General features: G+C 39.8%; 1 protein-coding gene across 2 annotated transcripts in view; it reads right to left on the bottom strand.

The window, feature by feature from the left end:
* The window catches only part of CNTN5 (contactin 5), a 1,042,858-nt gene that overhangs the window by 878,534 nt on the left and 139,133 nt on the right, over window positions 1–25,191 (bottom strand). Inside the window, exon 2 of one of the 2 annotated variants that reach the window (XM_038372738.2) lies at window positions 1,223–1,283. The exons of the other annotated variant lie outside the window; for it this stretch is intronic. The gene's annotated coding sequence lies outside the window, so the exon portion shown is untranslated. The remainder of the gene's footprint in view (window positions 1–1,222; window positions 1,284–25,191) is intronic. 2 annotated transcript variants of the gene reach the window in all.

Raw genomic sequence — 25,191 nt, 5'->3', positions numbered from 1 at the left:
TAAAGTTGAACTTGCTAGGAGCAAAAAACTCAACTAAAAAAAGATGAAGACTGTAGTTTTAACCAAAGCAATACCAGAGTTCCTCTGCCTGGCAGCACCAGTCTTAACAACACAGAGCAACTGCAACCAGGATTCCTCCAGAGATAAAACTTTCAGGCTCATGAATTGTGATTTACTGTAAGCCAGGCCACCATAGTACCTTCCATTAGCAATATCTCAGCAGGGCCATACTACACACACATGATTATAAATAGGCGACTTTATAATCCTATTAAACTTCATCATTTTTATATTACAATCAATGGCACCTAGAGGCCCCATCAGAATTGAGGCCCCATTGTGTTTGGTGCTGTATACAACCATAGTAAAAGAAAATCCCTGCCCCAATGAGTTTACAAATGAAAGCCCCAATCTGTAAACATTTACACATGGGTGTAATTTTCATTGTGATTAAAAGTATGTATGCTTAAGTGCTTGCAGGATCAGGTTCTAGTTTAAGACAAGACCCAAGAAGTAAGCATAACAGACAAATAGTAGAAATGGGGAAAAGAGGATGTGGGTAAAGTGATAGGAAAATGTGGTCATATAAATTACCTATCAGCATGATTAGCAGCTTCTGAGATTATTTTCTGATGATATAAATCAATGAGAAATATTATGGAGATCAGTAATCCCTACTGACATCCTGCATAGTACTCCTTATGCTAAGCCATGGTTTCGAAGTCAGGGCAAGTCATTTGAGAAACACAAAACTAGAGCATAAGTCTCCAGTTTTTCTATCTGATATCATAATGTGCTGCAGGTTAAGCTATTAGAGTAGCTTAGCCATGAATATATAGCTGCAAGCCAGAATCCCTAAAAGAAACATGGAGATCTAACTTTATGCTCTAGGGCAGGATTTCGACAGCTTTGGTCTAACTCTGCTTCCATTGAAGTCAATGGTGAACTACTGTTAACTTCAATGACAGCAGAGTTAGGCCATTCATGAGACCTTTGAAAAGTGGCTCACTGTTTCTAAAAAAAAAAAAAAAAAAAGTTTAGAAACTTTACAAGAACAGACACTGATTTTTTTTTGTGTGGGGGGGTGAGGAGCTTCAGTGCACTAATTTAGCTAAATATAATTTACAATCATTTACATTACAGAAGAAACAAAATAATGTCAGTAGCCTATTGAGGTAGTGTGACTGACAAATGGCAGAGACAATACATTAAAATAACTAACCTGATGGGCTGCACCTGGAGAAGAGTCAGCAACGGAAGGGCTGGTTGACGATGGAGTCCAGCTGGGGAGGAACACAATGAGCTGATTAAAGTCAGGAAGTTGGCAGCTGAAAGAGGTTGTAGGGGACGTAGGCTGCAGTTACTTCGTAGTTGTAGGGGGATGCGTTTGAGGCTCTAGAGTTCAGTCACCTGCAGCTACTCCCCAGGAGGAGGCAGTTCGAGCTGGTGCACCCAAAAAGGAGGGAACCAGAAGTTGTACAAAGGAGTCCAGGGCCAGAGCAACAGAGCCTGAGAAAAAGCAGGCGACTGTTATCAGGTATAAGGTGCCTGGACTGGAACCTGGAGTAGTGAGTGGGCCTGGCTTCCCCTACCCGCCACTGGGGAAGTGGCACAGGCCAGACAGTGGAGCACAGACTGCTTAAGATGATTGTCCAGTGGGACTTTGGTACCCCCAGAAGTGGAGGACTATCGTGACCTAGAGGAGGGCCAAGCCACAAAGACACAGCATCCTGAGTCACAGACAGTGAGAGACAGAGAGCGATGGCAAAGTGTGCAGTATAGTGAAAAAGCTACCATTGCCTATCTGCAGATTTCATAGCAGCTAAGGAATTTTCCTTCCAGAGTATGAACCTTTTGAATATGAAGTGTAAAGAATAATGCTTAGACTGAGATTGATTTTACATGTAACTTGCTCGGTACAAGACACCAGTACCATATGCATTAATGCTATAAAATATTCAGAACAGATGTTTTGTAAAAATTATGTCCCACAAAGCTGAAAGTGCATTGCACATATATAATTGCAATTCAATAACCTCATTCTAATAGAAGTTCAATTCAGTGAACAAAAAACCCCCAGCACCTAACTGACCCAGAGAAGAATCAATTCTTCTTACATATTCAGTGATTAACTTTGCTTTATTAACCTACAAAATGGGAGAATGGATTTGAAGACAAGAAACATTCAAAACATATGGCTTCGTAGTTTACTGTGAAAATATCCTAAATGTCCAGTGAAGTCATGTGCATATTAATTGTATTTAACCATAATGCATCTTTCTAATCGTGTTCTAATTACAAAGACTCCTTTCCTATTATTAATTATTATTATTATTATTACTATTTTTATTATTCACAAACAGACAAAATCAAGCTACAATTCCAAATCATTTTAGTAACACAGAATGAGAGAAAGTTCAAAATCTGAAGTTTTCTAATTATGTATTTTTTTCATGCTCATGTAACTGTATGTGAAAAATATATTTTTACTAGTCCTTATTAGAGCTGGGCAAAACTTTTTCAGTGAATAGTAAATTCTCTCTCTCTCTCTCTCAAAAAAAATGCTTTTTGAGGCAGTGAACCTTTTCACAAATTTGGGCTCAATTTGGTGAATAGTTTTGGACAAAAAACCTGAAAACAACATTTTCTAAATGAAATGTGGATTCAAAACAAAATGGTGAAATGAAATGTTATTGTGGATCATTGGAAGAGCTGAAATGTTTTGCTTGACCCAAACAATTTTTTCCCAGTTTTTTTTTCTTCCACTGAGAAAAAAAAAACAGGTTTGGGTTTGAAGCAAACTGATTTTGGAGGGGGTGGAGGGGGAGATGGGATTCAAAATCAAAGATTTGCTCTGCTCTGGTCCTTATTAATATCGAGCCTATTGCCATGATTTTTGAATAGTGAGGAAAGCTTCAGACCCAAACAGTGAGAATTATTTTCATTTATGGAAAGAGGAAAGAATGTTAATTATTGTTAATACTGTAGCACCTAGGAGCCCTAGTCGTGGATCAGGACCTCATTGTGTTAGGCACTGTACAAACACAGAACAACAAAATGGTCCTGGAAAACATCAGCACTAAGGCCTGTGCACTTACAGAAGGGAGAATCCAGTCATGTTCTCTGTGTCTACAGAGGATCTGCATGCCAAACAAAAAAGGTGGTTCTATTGTGTAAAGGTGGGGGGGGGGCTGTATGTGGAGAGCTGTGAAGAGTACACAGCCTTGCACAGGAGTACACAGAAGATGGAGTAGGGAGGTGCATGATTTGGCTAAGAGATCTGCCCTTGCACAAGTCATTTCTGTTGGGGGCCTACCAAGTATGCAGCTTTGGCTTTTTTTTTTAAAAAAACTATAAGGGGCTTGAGAGTGAGGATTCCCTTAAATCTTTCCAGTACCTAGTTCAGCTGCTGGGGTCTGGATTTTAGACAAGGTGAAGGGAGCAGACAGAACTTCAAAAATCACCCCTGCTGGACTCCATCTTTTATAGAATTTACCCTTTTATTTTCCAAAGGCCTTAAAGACCATCACATCCAGACTCTTTGGTCTATATGTTAGGTGCAACTCAGGTCTGGGATCACTCCTCTGGGAACTTCTAGGACCACTCTCCATCTTTCAGGATCAAATTCTGTAACTCTGATTCCGCCCAACCTTAGTGGGAACAGAATCCAATGCATAAGGATTACAAAGTGAGCATCAAACACACACCTTTCCTCCTTAAACAAAAACACCTCCTTAAAATACCTTTCCTCCTTAGAGACCTTCTATTAACTCCCCAGACAATTCAAAGTCCATACACAAACAAACCACCACCTTCTTAAAGACTTTGTTTGGATTGCTTTAAATGCTCACTAAAGGAGACTCTCTCTCACACACACACACACACACACACACACACACACACAGATTATAAACCTATTTGGGAAGAATTTCTGTGTGTTTTGTTCTTTCATAAATATATAATATAAATATTATGATAATTGACCAGGACTTTATTTACCAATTTCAAAATTAATTATGAAATGTACCAATATGACCTCAACTATTCTTGGCTGCTCCCTGTATGACCCTAACATTGGTAGATTCATTTTTCTTTACTTTGCACTTTCCTGTTATATTCTAGACTATACTTATTAACATGCATTGATATGCCCATGCTTTCAGAAATTGTAGCCTATGATTGATGTAGACTATTGAACATTTTTGAATTACGAATGTATCCGCTGCCCCAGGACACTGGTTAACAAGTTATTTCAGGAGCTGATTCCAGTGTGGCACAACATTTGAATGAATAAAATATTATGCTCTAGAAATATTGAAGCTTGAACATGAATTCATGCACCTTAAAAGTATGTAATTGATTAAAAGGTAACCCGGAAGGTTATCAAACAGGCTACGCTATCTCAAGGAAGATTTTTCCACTTTCTTGCATGCCAGTCTCTAGAAAAAGTTTGTGGGTATTTAGAACTTAGGTTTTTTTGTTTGTGTGCTTGTATTTAGTTTTTTTCTTCTCTGTTTTGAGTTACTGTTAACATAAAAACTGCTAGATGAACTGCAAAGCCAAAATGAAAACTGAATTGAGTATAGATGTCTGTGGGAGACATTTAGCACAGAAATATTTTTGACTAATCTCTTACACAGGGACTGGATCACTTGATGATTATCTGTTCTATTCATTCCTTCTGGGGCACCTGGCATTGGCCACTGTCAGAAGACAGGATACTGGGCTAGATGGACCTTTGGTCTGACCCAATGTGGCCATTCTTATATTCTTATGTTCTTCTTATATTTTCTCCACTGTGAAATTATCTTGGGGCTTCCTGGTTAACTGAACATATCCTGTAATATGCTACGCTGATACCACAGACAAGGTTTTCATTGGCTTTCCATGAGAAAGATGGAATTTGAGTGTGTTTTGGGTTATCTTCAGTAAATTGAATTAAACACAAGCATAAATCAATTAGTTTTGATTTATTTCTGTGTTGTATGGCCCCAAAGCCTGGTTAATGGGGATATGCTGCAAAAAATCTAAGGTTAACTCAATTTTTGTTTGCTTTGCACTTCCTCTTTAAGTTTCAGGAGGTCTGGTTAACTGGAAACATGTCTGAATTCTGCTGACGAGTATCCTACTGTCTGTGAGACAGAGCAGTATTGCCACTTGCCAGTGTACATGAAACCTGCCTCCAATAAACCTGCTTCTTTGCACAATTAGTACCTCCTGCCCCCACACCATTTCTTGCTCTCCCCATCACACATTACTGAACAACCTCATCTCCTGTCCCTACTGCTGAATCCCTAAATACACAAACCATTCTTCCCCCTCCATTTCTGCCCAATCATCACGTCCTGCAACATCACTCTTGGTTTTGATTGCTCACCAGTGCAACAGGGGGAATTGGGAAGAGGACTGGGAATTTTCATTTCCCCCGCTCTGTGGAAAGAGGGAATTGCTGGGAGCTGCAGTGGCTGGGGGCTTATCAACACTCAGCCATGGATGGTCACTGTGTGTAGCACAGGGGAATCTGTACTCCTTTCTCCCAAAGGGCCATGGGAGGCAAAGACACTGACTGGTAGCTGCTGCCATTTTGGTGGGGGGTATTGTCACTCATCATCCCGGGGAAGGGAGGGCTATCAGGATAGTTTAATTCCCTCTGGGATAGGAAGAGGAACAGGAAAGGATATTAAGAGGCTGATGTTGTCACTCATTGTTAGCTATGGCCTCTGGCCCAGGCACTTCTTCATGACTGATTCTTGCTCTCTCTCTTAAGTGACTTCTCTAAGTCCCTTTCAACCCATCATATCTATGATTCTATGTCTAATGTGCAGCATGTTGCAAAAGCCTATATCTTTAACATAGTGGTATACTATGGTTGCCAACTGTCTAATCACACAAACCCAAACACCCTTGCCCTGCCCGTACCCCACCCCTTCCCTGAGGACCCGCCCTACCTGTCCCTTCTCTAAGGCTGCTATGCCCTGCTCATTCCATCCTCCCTCTCTCTGTCGCTCACTCTCTCTCACTCACTTTCACCAGAGTGGGGCAGGCAGTTGGGGTGCAGGCTCTGGGCTAGGCCATGGGGTTCACAGTGTAGGGGGGCTCCAGGCTGAGCCTGGTGCAGGGGGTTGGGGTGCTGGAGGGGATGAAGGGTGCAAGCTCTGGAAAGGAGTTTGGGTGCAGGAGGAGGTGATGGGTACAGGCTCTAGAAGGGATTTTGCATGCAGGAGGGGGCTCAGGGCTGGGGTAGGGGGTTGGGGTGCAGAAGAGGGTGAGGGGTGCGGGCTCTGGGAGGAAGTTGAGGTACAGGAGGGGGCTCTGGGTTAAGCAGGGGGTTGGGTTGTGGGTTCTGGAAGGGAGTTTGGGTGCAGGAGGGGGCTCCAGGCTGGCATAGGGGGCTGGTGTGTGTGAGGGGGTCTGGGGCGTGGGCTCTGGCTGGGTGACACTTACCTCTGGTGGCTTCTGGTCAGCAACATGGTGGGCCTAAGGCAGGTTCCCTGCCTGCCCTGGCCCTACACTGCTACCAGAAGCAGCTGGCACATCCCTACGGCTCTGGGGGAGGGGGGTCAGGAGGAGGACCATGCGTTGCCCACACTTGCAAGTGCTGCTCCTGCAGCTCCCATTGGCCATAGCTCCAGGCCAATGGGAGCTGCAGAGTCAGCACTTGAGGGGATGGGGGCAATGCGCAGAGACCCCCTGTCTTCTCTAGGGGCCACAGGGATGAGCCAGCCGCTTCCAGGAGCGGCGCAAGGCCAGGGCAGGCAGGGAGCTTGCCTTAGCTCCGCTGCAAAAACAAAATATTTGTTTTTGTTCATGCAGCAAACCAAAACCTTGGTTATTTGCACAGTTCTGTTGGTGGGATATTGGGCCAAAAAAACCCTAGCCTCTCCACCTTGGTTGTTTGTCCAGAGACAGACCTGCTGGAGAGTAAAGTTTAATTTTCTTTGCATTACTGAACAGGAGCACAGAAAGCCAGGCTGAATGCGCAAACACTGTTTGTTCTGGTTGTTTAATCTCACTCAACTAGTGATACTATATTTAGAAACAATTTCTATTCAGTTCTGATATTTTATCCAGGAGTAACAGAATGCAATGATTATTTCTCCTAGTGATATTGAGTGATATAGTGGCAAGTGCCATGATGCAGACACTTGGCTATGTTTTCTTTGGTAATGTTTCTGTTGTGAGTTATAAAACATTGGCCCAACTTGTTTCATGCATTGCTCTGACCTGCTTTGAGAAGGCTAGCAGCATAAGTAAATGTTCTTTTCATGGATGGGATTGATTTGTTTTGTCTGTACTAGATTTTATAATATTGCCAACCCAAGAGCTTAAAAATCATGAGTCAGGCACTCAAAAACCATGAGACTGCTTTAACAATCATGATATTTCTTTTTTTTTTTAAAGGAATAATGTTCAGGGTGATTTTCTATTGTGGTGTCATGGCCTTTAAGGAGCAAGTTTTCTGGCTTCTCTCTGACGTCTTGAGAGCAAGACATTTACTAAAAAAAAAAAAAAAAAAAAAAAGCTGAGTATCTTACAAAACACATGAATATATGAACTAGTGTCCTCAAACTGAGAGACTTGGCAGTTTGAACAAATGGGTATAAACAGATCTTTAATAAATTAAGGCTGTAAATTAGCTTACTAACCGTCCTAGGATTTATTGTTCTGGAACATCCTTCCAGTAGGAGTGGGGGCAAACAACCTAACTACTTTTAAGATAGGTTTCAGAGTAGCAGCCGTGTTAGTCTGTATTCGCAAAAAGAAAAGGAGTACCCGTGGCACCTTAGAGACTAACAAATTTATTAGAGCATAAGCTTTCGTGAGCTACAGCTCACTTCATCGGATGCATTTGGTGGAAAAAGCAGAGGAGAGATTTATATACACACACACAGAGAACATGAAACAATGGGTTTATCATACACACTGTAAGGAGATCAGGTTTCAGAGTAAGATAAGCCATCACCAGCAGCAGGGGGGGGAAAGGAGGAAAACCTTTCATGGTGACAAGCAAGGTAGGCTAATTCCAGCAATTAACAAGAATATCAGAGGAACAGTGGAGGGAGGGTGGGAGGGAGAAATACCATGGGGAAATAGTTTTACTTTGTGTAATGACTCATCCATTCCCAATCTCTATTCAAGCCTAAGTTAATTGTATCCAGTTTGCAAATTAATTCCAATTCAGCAGTCTCTCGTTGGAGTCTGTTTTTGAAGCTTTTTTGTTGAAGTATAGCCACTCTAAGGTCTGTGATCGAGTGACCAGAGAGATTGAAGTGTTCTCCAACTGGTTTTTGAATGTTATAATTCTTGACGTCTGATTTGTGTCCATTCATTCTTTTACGTAGAGAGAGTTTATGAAAGGGTTTATGTGATAGGATTGCCTGCAATAGCTGGGGACTAGACACTATGCCAAGGTGCTCCTTTCCAGGGTATCCTATATAACATTGTAACTACTTGTGGGATATATATGTCATGAAAATAAATACGTAATAGGTGACAATTCACTGAGAGATTTTTGCCTGAATGGAGGCAAAGCTCTATGTACAACTTAAACTCTTTAGGTGAAATCCTGGCCCCATTGAAGTCGATAGCAGTTTGTCAGTGGTGCCAATCCTTTGACTTGGCATAAGAGAACTGTGGTTAAAAGAACTAGACACAGGACTAGGAACATGGATTGGGCCTGTTGTTTGAGCTTGGGCATGTCCATTAACTTCTGCTTCCATATCTGTACAATGGTGGGAAAACAGAATGATCCAAAAACGAAAGAAACCATCGGTCATGAAAATTTTGCCATTTTAAGTAAAATGAGTGAGAAATAAAGAGTACAGTGGAAGATTTCCAGAAAAATACTTATGGAGAAGTTGGACCTAACACTGTTCAAGTGAGACAGATAAATGTGAAGAAAACTAGTTTACTCTATAATATTTTAGAAGCACAGTAAATGAAAAGTGAAGGATGTTGTAATGGGTCTTTCACTTCTAGAGACCTAGTTTCAGCATAGGATTAGCTCTCAAGTGAAACAGAAGTATTTAATGGTCTCTCCGTCTAGTCCCTTGTTGGCATCATTTGTCTACATTACAAAATCATGCTACTCTTTGCATAATTAAGCACAAGTGGAAGCCTCTAATCAGCAGAGGCACAAGGCTGAAGTACAGAAGCAATAATATTGTGGTTCAGCTGATATGAAAAAATGATACTGGGAAACTTGCACAGCAGCTTCCCACATTATCCCACGCTCTAGTTAATGCTGTGAACTCCCTTAAAATCAGCTACTAAAGTGAAATTTCACCAACTAAACTAAAAACAGTTGTATAAATCAACAACAAAGCAAATGAAAAGATGTTTTATAAATGCTATTGAAAATGTCTTCCTGTGCATTTTGTATAAATTGTAGGTAATACTCTACTTGGTAGAGAGTGGGTTTTTTTTCTACTGTGCCTATTCAATCAAATTCATATTTATATATAAAGTATTTAATTTCTAAGGAAAACCGAATATCCATGCCAAATGGTAGGTACAGATGGAAATTAATGAGTTAACTCTCCTTGATATGTATATCTTACAGAAATAAATGTCCTCAAAAATATGGAATCATCTTGGCCCCACTGAACTCAGTGCGAGTTTTGCCATTGACTTCAATGAAGCCAGGATCTCGCCCAGGGATTACAGCTAGTTTTCCATTGGGGAAGCATTACTTTAATTTTGTTTTTCATCTAAAGCCTCTTTTGAAGGCTTCCCATTAACTTCAAGGAGCTTTTGAGGAGCCCCAAAGATGTCCTACCATGGCAATCTTTTGCTCCACAAAATTACTACAGTTCAGATTACATCATCCAAATGCCACTGAGTGAGAGGCATACTAAATAAAATTTGGATAATCAAAATTTCAGATAATTGAGGGAAGGTAACCTTGTTATTAGGTTAATCATGTTTGCATTGTATTTTTAATTTAAATAGTATTGTATCTGTGTAGACGGCAGCACTATTCAATAGGAAAAGTTTTTTTTTTTTTCCAAACAAGAGCAGTGGTTGAATATTATTTACATTATTTGTCAAAAAAAGATTTTTTTATCTATGGTCAACATACAGGTGTTCAAATAATTTACTTAGATGCTGTGCTCATAAATACATTAAAATGACTACTTGTTTAATTTTCAATCTCCATAATTTCTGATAATGCATATGGAGGAATCAACCTTCAGAATTTGGAATCCCATAATATGACATCGGTAAAAGCAAATAAAATTACAGTTAAAACAAATGACCATGCAAAGAACAAATGCACTGATTGTAGGAATAAAGTAATCAGGGTTCTACATCCAATTTGCTGTGAAAATGGGAATAAAATCACTTTATCAGTAAATGATGCTACATTCCAGAAGTTAGGGTGCTAGCCTAGGACTTGGCAGAGTTCAATTTCCTGCTCCACTAGACTTCCTGTGTGATATTGGACAAGTCACTTAATCTTCAGACCTCCGTTTTCCATCTGTAGAATGTGGATAACAAGACTTCATTTGTTTTAAATACACTAAAGATTATGATGTTCTCATATACTTTGTTGACAGGGGCTAAATATGTACCTAATACAGAGCCTGTAATGTATGACACCCTGGACAATATGGACCTCTGTAAAGAAGAAGCTTCAGAATTCCAAGATCTTTTGTAACAGATATGCTATAGTTCAAAGAGGAAATGATTCAGGAAGGGTCCTGTGGCCTGTGTTATACAGGAGGTCAGACTACATGATCACAGTGTCCCTTCTGGTCTTTCCCATGGATCTATGAAGATGCAGACTGGTAGGAAATGTGTCCAGAAATAATGGAGTTTCCCTGTCTGAAATATGGTGAAGAAGAGTCAGCGGGAAATATCCACAAGGAAATTGTTTCATGAATAAACTGCCTAGGATAACCCAATAAGCAAATGTATATGATGTTTGCATAATCATCAGTGAAGAAACTCATTTTACTTCTCTCCCTCCCTCCCATACTCTTTTTTCCCCCCAACAAGTAAGTGATTCTTTAGCACTTTTGCAATGGAATTTATCTTCTGATTTGTGATGATAAAAACCAAAACTTTGATGGATTATTCAAAACCCTGGAATAACTCATTGCAACATTTCTTTTTACTTTTTTCCCCACTCAATCTATCATTACTGACTGTAATTGTAACTCAGAAACTGAATTTCAGTCATTAGCTTCCAGTACAATCAGTGAACACTTTTGATTCCATTAAGGTGCATTTGAATATTTAACAATGAATACGGGTAAGCAAACACAGAACGAACCTTTTAATAACATGGACTGAATGACAGTATTATCACCACGAACAATAAATCTCCAAGGACTGGCCTTAAAAATTCAGTGGAGAGAGGTAATTATTAATTACGGGGTCTCTAAAACTTTATGTATAGTTTGAACTCTTCTATTATACTCTCTTGATTGTGTCAATATCATTATTGCTACTGTACTCTTGAATTCATTGCAAACACAAAAGCACTCTAGCAAAGATTTAACCATTTCGAGAGATTGTTTGGACACTTCCATTTCACTAACTCCAGCATACCTGAGTATATGATCCTATCTTAGTGAATCAATTTTCACCTTTCACTCAAAAAGGATGATGTGGGGATTAAAACAGGAAGTGAGAGTTGTGTGAATGATGAAAAGGTGCTTTGGTTTTGTTTTTCTCTGTGACAGACAGTGTGCGTGTGCATGGGTGAACGAGAGAGAGAGCTCGAACAGTAATGTCCTGCTCAGCTATCAACTCTTTTCTGAGCTGGGAGTGATTCCAAAAGCTTAACCATTAATACCCAGGAAGAGTTGGTCTCCAAGTGGAGAAGTGCCACAGGTATAATTGCCACAGTGACTCTCGAAGACAAGATAATTACCCCTGGTAAACTTCTTTGTTGCCACTAATAAAGAAATACACACGTGGCAATTATCCCTTCATATGTCCCATTCTAAATCAATTCTAGACAGTTGACTACATTTGAAACTCAATAGATTACACAAGAAGAAAAAAAAGGTTGATGATATCATAATGATTCTGTCCTGTAAACAAGATTATGATTTAATCAGGCCGGTATTATTGTTTCATTTCAGTATAAGCACACTTAGAGGTTCTGAGTGCCAGAAATCTCATAAAGCCAGACAGATTTGCTAGGCTTCATACTAGCATTTTGCCTATGATGCAGCTGCAGCTTGTCTTTGTCTAGATATTGTAATTCTAAATAGAGAAAAATAATCAATGTACAGATCTCCTGTGATCCAAGCACTGACAATAGAGCATGTGCTTTGGGACATATAATAAGCGGGGTGCTGCTTATTAAAGCTACAATAATATTAGCTTCATTCTGAATATAATATCTAGAAAAAATCTACACATTTGCACTTGCTTTAGATTACTGTTTATTCATTGGACAATGCTGCTGTCCTGACATAGTTACTTATCTGCATTCATCCATCCAGGCTACCAATTGCTAGCTAATACATTCTTAATCAGATTCTTAAAATTTGTCATGGCCTTGTGATGGTGGTCTACACTGAATTAGGGTAAGGAATAGAGCAACACTGGGCAAGGGTGGCCCTGCCCCACAACAGCAGCAGTGTATTTTCTTGGTGGAGTAATAGTTTAAAAGGACATTTGTAGCCCAGGAAAGGGGAACTAGAAGAAATTATAGGTGCATCAGAACTCCAGGCAGATGCTGGGAGTGACTATGGCTTTGTTGTGGCTGCTTTCACTCCCTTCTTTGGGGAGCTGAAGGCCCAAAAAGAGATGGCTTTGAACAGGATACTAACAGACCAAGTGGAATCTTCTAGGCTAGTAACCATGCCCCAGAAGGGGAGCTCTAGTGTGGTAGGAAATGACCCAGGGAAAAGTGTTACTTAGGGTGGATCAATAAGTGGTCTGGACACTTTGACAAAGCTTAGGGCCCTGGAATGGGACTTGGTAGAGCAGATAGTCTCAGGTCCCACTTTTACCCCCATTCCTCTACAGTGGCAGAATCCAATAGGGAGCAATAAGAGTATTCCAAGAGATTGAGGCCTACCACCCACAACTTGTCTAAGGCCCCCTCTGAGATGACTAGGTTGGCAGAAACTGTAAGACCACTGCCTAACCACTAAGTCAGCTGGTCTTCCTACGTTCCCATTACAGGCTCTGGTAAACTAAGATTAAATTCTTGCAGATTGAAAGATTGTATGTTTCACTTTTGATTGGAGTGTCTATGCCTTTACTGAAGAAAGGCCTCTTCAAGGAAAGTCTTGTGTTATTCTAAAGGAAATAACATGAGTTAACCTAGATTTCTGTTCAGAGGATTCCACACGCTGACACCCCTTCAACAAGAACACCTTGTTCTCAGCTCCAATTAGCTTTGCTAAGTGTATTAAAAGTTCCATGATATCTTCTAATAGTCTCCTAGTGCTGGTACAGAGGGAGAAATAGGTCTTTCCTCCAGTCAAGCCAGATCATTGATGGATTTCCAGAGAAGTGGGACTGTGAACTGAATCCTAAATGGGGAGCCAATGGAGTGAGGAGGGTACTGCTGTGAAGCATTCTTACCCCTCTGTCCATCACACATCTATCTAGCTAGGGTTTCATACTGCTGCCCATCAAAGTGTTTGACTCACTTACATGTTCCATCAATAGCAACAGTGAAGTCCCTAATGGATTTCAAAGTATTGTTGGCACTTATATCTTTAAGGGGTACCTCTGCTTGAGGTAGGGGTTTGGATTTTTAAAATCTTATTAATTTCCTTTTTTATGGTGGAGTTTTTATTGGGTGGATGGGACATCAGTGTTGTGAGTGTCAGAGAGCATTGTAGTCTGCTTGGAGCAAGTACAGTTTTCTTGCCAAGTAGAGGTGGCCAGCTGTGTTCTTGGCAGCTGCTGCTGATTGTGTGTCTAGGCTTAATAGCCCAGATCCTTAAAAGGTACTTAGGCATAGCTCCATTCAGTGCTGCAACACCTAAACTCCAGGCAGCCTGCTGCCCAGTGGAATTTTCACCCCCAAATTAGGTACCCAGGTTCCCCATACAATGGATAGGGAGTTTCCTTCCTAAGGAAGGGATTTTCAGAAGCCAGCCAGCTGAGCAGGGCAGAGGCAGGGATAGGAAAGGGGTTTAAGTGTCTAAGTGGCTGACTTGGTTGACAGACCAGAGATAGGGTACCAAGCATAGGGAGGTACCTCTGTTGCAAATCCACTCCTGGAGCTAGGCACTTATGCCAGATCAGCCACTTAGGTAGCTGAAAAAATCTCTTTGTCTCTTAGTAATGCTTGATACCTATCTCACACTCACGCTACATTTCCTTGTGCCCCCGGGTATATTTTGTATAGAGTTTCTGCTGCCCTTCCATTTATCAGTGGCCTGTATCTGGCCCTCCTGCTGCAGGGACTGGCAGGTAATAGGTATGCTCAGAGCATGCCAATGGGATCAGACTGCTGGCAAGATAGGTGTTCCCTTGCTTACTTTGAGAATCCTGTTTCTGGGCCTCCAGGGCTTTGGCTTGAGCAAGGGTTTTGTTAGCTGTGGCTTTGAAAATGTCAGTGGGATGTAGATGTAGGTGTTGAAAGAGACTCTTCAGTTTCTTTAAGTATCTGGGCCAGTATGATTTCCCTACCGTTCACCTCTCTGACAATTGATGTGTGGATGCCTTCTAAAGAGGAAGTGATCATTTATCCCAATAGATCTTCACGATGATTCCCTTTGCCCTCCTCTAGCACCACCTCCATTATACTTGAGTTTGGGTCAGCTGTCATTCAAACTCGTGCTTCTGTTTGTTTGTTTTTTTCCAGGCAGTGTAGAATATGGATGATAGTGTTGTCTGGTTCTTAGGAGAACAACATGCACAGCTGTGCATCAGCATATGGCAGGTTTGAGCTTGTAGCATCTTCTGAAGACTTAGCACAGATATTGAACTAAAAATGGGGAAGAGACTGTCAAGGTTCCTTCCCCACTCTGAACTCTAGGGTACAGATGTGGGGACCTGCATGAAAGACCCCCAAACTTTTTCTTACCAGCTTAGGTTAAATGCTGCCACCACCAAAGTGTTACACAAAGAACAGGGGAAGTGCCCACTTGGAAATGTCTCCCCTCCAAAATATCCCCCCCAAGCCCTATACCCCATTTCCTGGAGAAGGCTTGATAAAAATCCTCACCAATTTGCATAGGTGAATACAGACCCAAACCCTTGGATCTTAAGAACAATGAAAAGTTTCTTAAAAGAAGAATTTTAATTAAAGAAAAAATAAAAGAATCACCTCTGTAAAATCAGGATGGTAAATACCTTACAGGGTAATCAGATTCAAAACATAGAGAATCCCTCTAGGCTAAACCTTAAGTTACAAAAAGATACAAAAACAGGAATAACCATTCCATTCAGCACAACTTATTTTATCAGCCATTTAAACAAAACAGAATCTAACACATATCTAACTAGATTGCTTAGTAACTCTTTACAGGAATTCTGACCTGCACTCCTGCTCTGGTCCCAGCAAAAACATCACACAGACAGAGAAACCCCTTTGTTTCTCCCTCCAGCTTTGAAAGTATCTTGTCTCCTCATTGGTCATTTTGGTGAGGTGCCAGTGAGGTTATCTTAGCTTCTTAACCCTTTACAGGTGAAAGGGTTTTTCCTCTGGCCAAGAGGGATTTAAAGGTGTTTACCCTTCCCTTTATATTTATGACAGAGACCAATCCCTTTGAAACTGCACAGGAAAAAGCTCTTATTTATCAGGAGCAGTGGCCCTTCTTAGATCTGCCAGAGAAGAAGGAGTGTAGCCAGGTGAAAACAGTTCCCTATGTTCCTGCTATGTTCTGCAAATGAGCTAACAATACCTCATGATAGACTGTTAGAAGCAGCACAATCAGTTCAACATGAATATTTTTGCACTGTCCGCAGCTGAGGAAAACCTATCAGTGAGATGAGCGAGTCACGTATGTGTCATAACTAGATACAAATGCTGACTACAGAGGCAGGATATTGGTGTAAGTTAGATGGGCTGTATTTGCTACCACTTCCCAGACAGGATAGATTGGAGATGGGATAGTAGCATTCTGAGCATCAGTTCCCATTAGCAGAGTGCTATTTTGACACTCATGTTAGAAAAGATGGTTTATTTATAATATGATTTGTGTTTGTATATTTTCAGTTTTAAAGGCAAACTAAGGGAGATGTTTGCATTTCAGATTTGTTGTCCAATTATTTTACTATCTTATTAATGTTAACATTTCTTTTTTTATTAAAGATGATGTGAAAAGGGCTTCCAACAAAGAATTGTTTTTAAGTCCCAAAATCCAAGTTATCTATTTATAATATAGCAGCAAGGGTTTATTAATTTAGCAAGGATGCTGACAGCTATTTGGCTCTTTTAACAAAACACTCAGCATACCAACTAAACTGCAAGGATACAATGGTTCCACTTTTGCACAAAGATGAACAAAATGTATTCACTTGACAAGTCACTGACTCTGTCATATCCTGAGACAGATGCTTGTATTGGTCCGGTATTTTAACTCTCTGAAAAAAATCTATGGGCTAAAGATGCATCTAAGACTGTGAAATAGTACCTTTTAACAACTTTTAAAACTGTTTTGATATTTCAAATTAAAGAAATAAAATTGTAATACCCATCTTATATAAATGTTTTTTTTTTCCAATAGTAGATATTAAAATGCTTTACAGGGAAGGTAACAAGTGAATGTATTTTAAGCCATCTGAGCTAGGCCAAAAGTTGCTTCCAGCAAACATGGGGCCAGATTATCAACTGGTGCAAATCAGTTTAGCTCCATTTACTTTAGTGGAGCCACACCAATTTACATAAACTAAGAATCTGATCCATAATCTGCTTCAGTCTAAAATGTGGAGTCCCTTTAAGTGTAGAAGTGGGGGGAAAGTATCTGCGTATTTTTCCACAGCTCTTAACTAGACAGCAAATTCAGAGCAAGCTAACCAAAATGTTGTTGACTTGAATTGGACACTTTTCACACACTTCATTATATAGTATCATCCTCATAGCTGGAAAGGCAACAGCATTAAGAAAAAATTACAGATAACATGCTCATAGCCACCTAAGCAGTGCAGTCAGCTGCTAAACAAGGTTGCCGCTGATAGAATTTAAAAGCAACTGTAAACTGTTCATGAGCAGGGCTCAAAGGTATTGGAAAAACTAATTTTGAAATATTTTTAAGGGTATAAGTGGACACTGTCATTTTTACTTTCTCTGATAGTAATATCACAACTTAAGGGCCATAGAAATTCTAGCAACATAAAGCATGATTTGAAAGGTATTTACACAAAATGCAAACACAGCTACTGTCGTAAGCCTGCAGCTCTCTGGGTTAGATGGGTGTAATAGAAATAAATGTGCAACTCACAGCACTAGCTAATAAATCACTGGTAAAAATGAAAGACCTAGTGTTGTTCTGCTATGCTCCTGTGAAATAATATTGACACCTGGTTCATCTGAGGGTCACAACTTTCTGGGTCTAGCAAGCCATGCATATGGAGTATGATGTCTGCTGGAAAATGCATCTCTCTCTCTCTCTTTTTTTTCCATGTACAGCTGTGGTCCATTTTTGATGTGGAACCTCGGGGGTGCAAAAGGGAGGAAAACGCAGGATCAGACGATGTAAATTTTTGCCAGTTCTAGGAAAGAATCAGATTCCAGTGGACTACAATGGCTTTGACTCTGCTCTCCTGTTTTTTGCTTGTGATGGCTACCAGTTAATCTTATGCTGTAACCAACTGTAACGTAGAGACAGTCTCTATGTAAAAGAATGAATGGACACAAATCAGACGTCAAGAATTATAACATTCAAAAACCAGTTGGAGAACACTTCAATCTCTCTGGTCATTCGATTACAGACCTAAGTGTGGCTATCCTTCAAAAAAAAGCTTCAAAAACAGACTCCAACAAGAGACTGCTGAATTGGAATTAATTTGCAAACTGGATACAATTAACTTAGGCTTAAATAGAGACTGGGAATGGATGAGTCATTACACAAAGTAAAACTATTTCCCCATGTTATTTCTTCCCCCCCACCCCACCCCACCCCCCACTGTTCCTCAGATATTCTTGTTAACTGCTAGAAATAGCCTACCTTGCTTGTCACCATGAAGGGTTTTCCTCCTTTCCCGCCCTGCTGCTGGTGATGGCTTATCTTACTCTCCTTACAGTGTGTATGATAAACCCATTGTTTCATGTTCTCTGTGTGTGTATATCAATCTCCCCTCTGTTTTTTCCACCAAATGCATCCGATGAAGTGAGCTGTAGCTCACGAAAGCTTATGCTCTAATAAATTTGTTAGTCTCTAAGGTGCCACAAGTACTCCTTTTCTTTTTGTGAATACAGACTAACAGGGCTGCTACTCTGAAAGCTGTAACCTAAGTAATTTATCATGTTATGTTATGTTCATGTGGAGGCTAAGAAGTAAAAATCTAAAATACATTGCATTACAACCTTTGGGACAAATTCAGCCATGGTTAAATGGGTACACATCCAATGAAGTTACATTCCTGTTTGTAAAAAAAAAAAAAAAGAGTACTTGTGGCACCTTACAGACTAACAAATTTATTTGAGCATAAGCTTTTGTGAGCTACAGCTCACTTCATCGAATGCATTCAGTAGAAAATACAGTGGGGAGATTTATATACACAGAGAACATGTGTGTTGTGATAAAGAGGTTGGGATTTTCCAAACCAAGTAGAAGATACACCACTCCCATTAATTTCAGTGGGGGCTGTGGTACAAAATCCTTAGTCAGCTTTGAAGATCATAACCTATGTCTACATCTCTGGCAACTAAGTGCCATTGTGCTTTTTGTATATTACAGCTGTAAGATACAGCTGTGGCTTTAGGTGAAGTACAGCATAAAGCACACCACTTAGGGGGAATTTTTACCTAATCTCTGCTGTGAAGAAGCGTAATTTAAGTCTATGAGCCTTGGAATATTTTGCTGGGTTTTTAAGCCATGGATTAAATCACATGACATAAATCCCAGGCACCTGTTGGATGTTTGCAGTCTTTCATATTTATTAATGAAGTTGCTGCTCTTTGCTTTGGTTATATTTGTCTTGTCTTTTATTTATTGTTTGATGTCCACAGCAGCAGCAAAGAATAATCCCATTAACCCAAAATCCACTGTCCCTGTTTTTTCTCCCTTTAGGCTTTTCAGGAAGCATGGACTGGTCTTTGTTTATTTTGTATGGCTTTATGGATTTTTTCATTTTCTTAATGTAATATTGTGGGGTAAGAATGCAGTTTACTTTGAAGATTTTGTATTCCAGGAAGGTCAAACATCTTCTGGGAGTGAGTTCCGGATTCATGGGCTAGTCACTGAAAGAGCACTGTGTCTTGCACACATTTTGTGAAACAGATCAGGGAAAACAAGTATTGGGAATTGGGGGAGCCCAAGCTGTTCCACATAATTGCATGTCAAGTGGCAATTTGGTCTACTCCATGAACTGCTAATTAGCAAACAATTAAAACAACAAGTTACACAGTAGTGACAATAATTTCACAGTTATGGGAATTACCCATGATCTAGGAAGATTGAATGAGAAGTTTTCTGTTAACTGTTTTATTCTCTCTGGAGAAACTGTTCTTATTATCACAGTGTTTCAATAAATTGTCCATGATCTTCCACTGACTGGTTTCTACTTATATAGAACTCTAAAAGTACACATCACTTTACAAAACAGACAGAAGGATTAGATCCCAAAGAGTTTACAGTTCAAACTGGAAATAATTGAGATTTGCCATTCAGAAAAATGGTAAGGAAACTTTATCTGAGAGGCTCATGAAAGAAGAGGAACATAAGCAGGTATCTGAAAGAGGAAAGTGTGGATATTTTTCCCATACAAAGTGAGAATATGTTCCAAATATATAGTACAGTATGAAAGAAAGTGTGAACTTTATAGGAGTACATCAACTTCCACAAAAGCAATGGTGACCCATACAATGACTTTTACACCTATGCTTGAGTCAAGCCCATGTGTGGCACTAATCTGCTCCAGATCAGTAGGTTACTTAAATTTGCTCTTAGTACTGGGTATATCAATATATCTCACGTCTGATCCTGAGCAATGCTTACCACATGACACTCATGGGAGATGTAGTTTGGCAGGGAAGCACAGTCCATAGAGGAGAATGAGGACCTAAGGTAGCTCAACTACAACTCCTCTGAGCCACCATGGTGAGAGGTCTGAATCAAAATCTGAGATTTTGGTGTTGAGGCATTTGCTTTTTCAATATAACAGAATTTTTCAGAGAAAGCACAAACTTTACAACAGTTGTTTTGTCAAAATCCAATTTTCTATTTTAAAAAATATCCCAAGAAATATTTAACCATCCTTTTAGGAACCATGATAAAGAAGATTGGAACAATGGTAACTAAGATTGAAGAATTTGATCTCTCCTTAAATAGCCTATTTATTTTTATCAATTAAATTGGAAATTGTTAAAGTCAATCAATATTTTTCACTTATGCCTCTTTTATTAAGATGCAGTTTCTCTCTGGAAAGTGGTGAAGTAAAATAAGTACCTTCTTACTCAACTTATCTGTTTCCCATATATTAGGTCATAAGTGATTTTATTAGGTCATAAGTGCTTTCTTTTAATTTCTCTTAGCTGTATTGGCTCTGTAGTGCTTTTTAGATTAAACACACAACTCCTTTTACTCCCTTGATATGTAAACAAATATGATAAAAATCTGTATTAATCCAGCCAAAAATCATGTATTTGATATGGAACATATTTGTCTGTATAAGTTAAGCAGTAACTTCACTTTCTGGGACAGCATTACCATTTTCCAGTACCTGTCTAGATAAAAAAGATGGCTTATTTTGAGAATATTAGTAGAATAATTGAAACTTAGTCTTACGGAGTACTTACTCTAATAGGATATCATGTAATTTGATCAATTGAGTAATATTTAAATTTAAAGAAAAATCACCTCAAATACATAAGCTTATTAGCTATATAAAAGTCATAAACAAAGTTTACTTAAGAGATTTAATTAAGCAAAGAGTCCTCCATGTAGCTCTTCAATCTCCTGGAACAGGCTCTAGAAAAGATACTGCCAAGCATACTTTCCTTGTTTGCTCACATACAATATTAGAGACAGATTCAGCAAACTAGTTAAAAATCTGTCTAATTAAGCACATGAGATAAGTAGCCCCCTTCAAGTCCCCTTCAGACCCCATTCAAGTCATGTGCTTAAATTTAGGCCATGCTTAAAAACCTGAATTGGGGACTAAGTAGGGTAATCAATATGAGACATAATGGCTGTGACCCTGACTCATACTTAACATCAACAAGTGCTTAAGTCCCCCACTCCAGCTCCTATGCGGAGGGATAGCCAGGGTGCTCTGCATGCTGCCCCCTCAGCTCCCATTGGATGGCAACCATGGCCAATGGAAGCTGCAGGGGCGGCGCCTGAGGACTGAGCAGCGCACAGAGCCTCCTGGTCAGGCCTCCAGGACATGCCGCTGCTTCCAGGAGCTGCTTGATGTAAGTGCCACCAGGAGCCTGCACCCCTGTCCCCTCCCATGCCCCTGCCCCAGCTCTGATCCTTGTCCCACCCTCTGAACCCCTCAGTCCCAGCCCAGAGCGCCCTCATGCCCCCACTGCACCCCAACTCCCGGCCCCAACCCAGAGCCCCCTCCCTCACCCTAAACTCCTCATTTCTGGACCTACCCCAGAGCCCAAACTCCCAGCCAAAGCCCTCACCCCCTCCTGCACTCCAATCCCCAATTTTGTGAGCATTCATGGCCTGCCATACAATTTCCATACCCAGATGTGGCTCTCAGGCCAAAAAGTTTGCCCACCCGTGATCTAATCCATAATCCTGTCTCATTCAGTGACCAGAACCAGAAGCTTCTGAGGAAGTTGCAAGAAATGTCTCCATTGGCAGAAGTGGGGTAATCTGATTCCCAAAAATGTCTCATCTTATTTCATAGCAGTTAGAGATTGAGGTAAACTTGAAGCTAGAGCGTCTACAACTTTTGTTGGCATTCACTGCTACACCCAACATGCATATTTTCAAGCACATTCATAAGTGTTTTATTAAGAAAACAAAAACAAACACCAGCCCCCCACTAGCCACACTCCACTGCACATATTTCCCCCTTGGGGGAGAGGATAAGAGAACAAATAATACAACACACCTGTAGACATATTGCTTAATGCACCACTGGAAGATGCTCAGATACAATTGTGATGAGAGCGGTATAAAAATCTCTATAAAATAGAATATAGATGGGTTTAAGCACATGCTCAAATAAAGCATGTGTTTAAATACTTTGGTACACTGGGGGCCTAACTCTACAGAGTAATATAAATACACAAATGCTTATTGAAGAGTACAATGGGGGGGGGAAGATGACCCTCCACCAAAGGAAAAAATATAAGCAATTTTAAAAATTAATGGACTCCCACCTCACACCAGATGTAATGTCTCGAACTCTCCTTTTCTTGGTAGTATTAACAGCAATTAGATAGCACAGTTTAGCGCACCTACTTCATATAGGGGGATTAAAATGAAGGAGCAAAATAAAAGGGAGGAGAACCAGGTTCTGAGTTGGAGAACTCGGTGCAAATCAAGATGGCTCCAGAGATTTCAATGCTACAGGAATAATCTTGGGGAAGTTCTCTGGCCTGTGTTATACAGTAAGTCAGACTAAGTGACCACAATGGTCCCTTCTGGTCTTAGAATCTATGGATTCTAGGAATAAAAACAATGAGACACAAGCATGTGCTTACAGGCTTTTACTAACAAGGATAGGATTGTTCCTGCACCTAAATGCTTTGCTGAATTGGGGCCAGATTAACATAGTCTATGACAGAGTTATAGCTAATTCACAATATTGGATAATATTAGGTATACTGTTGCCCTGTGAACAAAAATTGTGATGTTTCTTGAAAATATTTAGTTTCACCCCAAAAGGTCTAAATCTGAACCTGAGATTTGGTTCAGCTTTACCACTTACCCCCTCACCTAACGCAAAGGCAGATTTCAGCAGCCTCCAGATCTATCCTTCTATCTATCTGTGCCAACAAAAGACTTGGAGGTTTGTCCCTTTCAGTTTATCTCAGTAAAAGACCTCAGTTTGCCCCAGCCTGCATACATTCTGTTTCATTAACACAGTATGTTAATATTTCTTCATAAATTGCAAGGAATTTGAGCTACTAATTTTCAACAAAGTATTGGGAAAGACAAATCGCAGGGCTAAAGGGTACCCTAATTCCTATGCAATGGTGGTAGAACACCTTCCCTAAAACGTGGCTTGGTAGATTTTGAACTAAACTGTCACATTTGTTTCAACTTGAAAGATTAGGTTAGATCAAGGAAAAACAAAGGTTTTAAAAAAACCAAAAACACATGCTGACAAAGAGCCTAGTAGTGTGATATGACTCAGCAGACAGGGAATGGTGGTGTGTTTTCTAAAGATCAAATCAACAAGGTATTGACTAGGTTGTTAATTTTGTTGCTGTTTTTTTTTTATTACAAATTTCCTATAATCCTTTCCCCCAACCACCCATATATGTCCTTCAAGTTATAAATGAGGATCCATTTGCATGAGAGCAGGCTACAATATACTAAGCATTTCTAGTATTGAGAATGCTGTTAGGTAATCTGGCTGCAGATATTAATAAACTCAAAAGAACCTGAGCTACTAAAATGAGCTGAAAACTAAAATGCAGAATAATCTACACTAGTGTAAAAGTTAGTGTAGGACTTTTAATGGCCATCCAGTTGTCAGAAAAGAAAAGAGGAAACGAATATATTGGTTTTTGCTGAGAGGTCTATAAAGTTTTGCAATTCCAGTTTATATTTCTAAACAGAAAATTACCACTTGGGGAGACTGACTATGACAAGGCTATTAAAAATAAAAAATACCGAGACAAGTAAATATACCCTAAAGGGTTTCACCATACAACACAATAGCAGATGTCTCACTTGACAGTCTTCCTTTCATCAGTGAGATTCTTTCATCTTAAAAATTGAGAGCACAATCCAGCTATCTTATATATAACGAGGAAATAAGCAAACACTACAAATGTCCAAAATCCTAAATGTGAAAATATGCCAAGTCTTGTTGTATGCAGCCCTGACATATGGAGGTGTTACCTGTATGTAACATTTCAAAACTCACATCGGAAAATGAAATGTGTTTATATATGAGGGGCCTTCATGTTTGGAATCCCACTTGATGCAATCTTTTCAGTGACGTGTAGGAATGGCAAAAAGCCCGACTGATGGTTATCTTAAACTGTCATACATTTTTCAAACTTGAAAGGTCATGGTTTGATTTTCATGAGGAACTCTGGCTATACAACTATAACATAAAGAGTGGAGCTGGGTGATGTGTAGTGATATAATACTGATGTTCAGATAGTCTAGTGGTATCTAACTTTACCCAGTTGCAGGAAAGAAGTTCTGAACCATGCAGAATTCTCTTTGGACAAATGAGGAAGCCATGTTTGCAGCACTGAGATGGCAGAGAACATACTCTGACAAAAATATCCTACCTAGCAGGGACTGTTAGGAAGATGAATCCAAATAACCAGTTTTGGGCTATCAATCAATCATTTAACTAAAGCTTTCATGAGGCAATGTAAATAAATATTCCAATAAAGTCTGGATACGTTACATTTTTTGGGTTCTGTTCATCCAGTAAATTTTTAGGGGGAAAAAAAAACAAGCAAATTTCCACTGTGATTTGTTCTTTATAAGCCTTCTGTTTATAGGTCATGGCTCCATTATTCTATAAGTGTGAGTGGATTTTTTTTCTCTTGATACTTAGTACATTATTGTACTGGAGGGGCAAAAGAGGGGATGGTTGATGTTTATCTCTTAGTTACAGGAGAACAGAACAATAATCATGAGGTTTGGTTTTTCCTTTTTTTTTATTTTGTTTGATTTTTATGGTCCCCTAGTATCAAAAATGTATCTGTTTCAACTTTTAACTAAACAAAGAAGTAGTTGCTTGCTTGCCTCCAGGATTGTCTGATAGACTAGTGATTGTTGGGAATTTGGAACAGTAGCTCTACTGGCATCCTCAAGCTCTTTGAATTGTGCAGTCACCTTTTCCAGTTTACCCTCAAGCAACTCTCTCGTCAGCTGACTTCTTCCATCACACTAATTCTATCTTCCAGTTCATTATCCCAACTCTGACATTCTGTTGTGGGAAAAA

The sequence above is a fragment of the Dermochelys coriacea genome, chromosome 1 (assembly GCF_009764565.3).
Source record: "Dermochelys coriacea isolate rDerCor1 chromosome 1, rDerCor1.pri.v4, whole genome shotgun sequence".
Classification (NCBI taxonomy): Eukaryota; Metazoa; Chordata; order Testudines; family Dermochelyidae; genus Dermochelys; species Dermochelys coriacea.
The sequence above is the reverse complement of the archived record's forward strand: the minus strand, read 5'-3'. Positions and strand labels throughout refer to the sequence as shown.